Raw genomic sequence first — 2,500 nt, forward strand, 5'->3', positions numbered from 1 at the left:
TAACCTATGTCACCTTAACCTAACCTATGTCACCTTAACCTAACCTATGTCACCTTAACCTAACCTATGTCACCTTAACCTAACCCATCTTGCACCTTAACCTAACCCATCTTGCACCTTAACCTAACCCATCTTGCACCTTAACCTAACCCATCTTGCACCTTAACCTAACCCATCTTGCACCTTAACCTAACCTATGTTGCACCTTAACCTAACCTGTGTTGCACCTTAACCTACCTCAATTTGCACCGCAATGTAACGCAATTTGCACCGCAATGTAACGCAATTTGCACCGCAATGTAACGCAATTTGCACCGCAATGTAACGCAATTTGCACCGCAATGTAACGCAATTTGCACCGCAATGTAACGCAATTTGCACCGCAATGTAACGCAATTTGCACCGCAATGTAACGCAATTTGCACCGCAATGTAACGCAATTTGCACCGCAATGTAACGCAATTTGCACCGCAATGTAACTCAATTTGCACCGCAATGTAACTCAATTTGCACCGCAATGTAACTCAATTTGCACCGCAATGTAACTCAATTTGCACCGCAATGTAACTCAATTTGCACCGCAATGTAACTCAATTTGCACCGCAATGTAACTCAATTTGCACCGCAATGTAACTCAATTTGCACCGCAATGTAACTCAATTTGCACCGCAATGTAACTCAATTTGCACCGCAATGTAACTCAATTTGCACCGCAATGTAACTCAATTTGCACCGCAATGTAACTCAATTTGCACCGCAATGTAATGCAATTTGCACCGCAATGTAATGCAATTTGCACCGCAATGTAATGCAATTTGTACCGCAATCTACCCCCACATTGTGCCTTAACCTAACCCACATTGTGCCTTAACCTAACCCACATTGTGCCTTAACCTAACCCACGTTGTGCCTTAACCTAACCCACGTTGTGCCTTAACCTAACCCACGTTGTGCCTTAACCTAACCCAAGTTGTGCCTTAACCTAACCCAAGTTGTGCCTTAACCTAACCCAAGTTGTGCCTTAACCTAACCCAAGTTGTGCCTTAACCTAACCCAAGTTGTGCCTTAACCTAACCCAAGTTGTGCCTTAACCTAACCCAAGTTGTGCCTTAACCTAACCCAAGTTGTGCCTTAACCTAACCCAAGTTGTGCCTTAACCTAACCCAAGTTGTGCCTTAACCTAACCCAAGTTGTGCCTTAACCTAACCCAAGTTGTGCCTTAACCTAACCCAAGTTGTGCCTTAACCTAACCCAAGTTGTGCCTTAACCTAACCCAAGTTGTGCCTTACCCTGCTCTGTAATTGGCATATGACACGTTACATTAATGTATTGTCCAACCGCAACCCGCTCAGAATGTTGTGTACACAGCTACGTGTCATCTCCCCATAACAGCTGCATTGCAGTGTGGTACGCCATAGAGACGTGTGGGAGTAATGGACGCAGTGGATGGCGATCAGCATGAGCCGTCTGTTCATGTAGTGGCGCGTGTATGCAGACGTAGTAGTCTCTTCTCACACAATGTGATAGCACGGTGCCCCGCGTTCCACATCTGCGATATGCTACAGAGGCCGGTTGACAGTTGGTCGCGCAATGGACATCGCATACGTACGGGGGCACCTTCCACGTGCCCTCTAGTCGGGCACATTTTGTTGCGTGGATGTGAGCGGATGTAGTGTGTCTTGACACCTGACAGGCAGGCATGCAATAATAGTTGACTTTGCAAACGGGGATGGACGTGTACGTTTACTGGTGACGTTACGCAAATGAACAACTGGTAACCCGTTGTGGTGCGGTTGTCCTTGCTGGAGGTACATCTGTGAGGGCAACGATCGGTACAGCTACGAAGCGGTCCCCACCATACCAACGAACGTGAATGTGAATCTGGGTGTGAAGCGATACGCGGCTGTGGGTGGGTGGGACTGTCCCCGGCCGGTGAGGGGGGGCCGCCCGGCGTGCTGGCCGCGCGGTGCGTGGGCGCACGCGCTACAGCCGGCTGGTGGGGGCGCCCAGTGGCAGGCGCGCCGGCCGACGGACGCGGCAGGCGGCGCAGCTGCGCGCCGGGGCACCCTGCGCGCGGCGCCGTGCAGCCAAAGTGGGTCCTCGCCGGCCCGGTGCGAAGCGCGGTGGACATCTGCAGTGTGCTGGTCCGATTGAGGACTGTGTGCGTTGAGGATGCGCCGCCGCCCGGCACTCGGCGCCGCGACGCCGTCTGCTGCTCGGTCGCCCCAGCGGTTCTCGCTGGTGGTTTGTATCGCAGTTGTGCAGACGTGTTGGCACGTGCGCTGTGCTGGGAGAGTTCGCTTCGGCACCCACGTGGGGCCTTTGCCCTTCTGTGGCGCTGGCGTTGGAGCTGCCGGTCACCGTAGGTGGCGCGTGTTGTCTCCCGCCGGCAATGCCACGACAGCACGCTCCCGGGCCTCTGTCGGCAGCGGCAAGCTCAGTTGGGAGCACGGGTGGTCGCACCTAAAGCGTCTACTCGCCTAACTCCGGGCGATTGCGC

This window comes from Schistocerca cancellata, unplaced genomic scaffold (genome assembly GCF_023864275.1).
Source record: "Schistocerca cancellata isolate TAMUIC-IGC-003103 unplaced genomic scaffold, iqSchCanc2.1 HiC_scaffold_878, whole genome shotgun sequence".
Taxonomy (NCBI): Eukaryota; Metazoa; Arthropoda; class Insecta; order Orthoptera; family Acrididae; genus Schistocerca; species Schistocerca cancellata.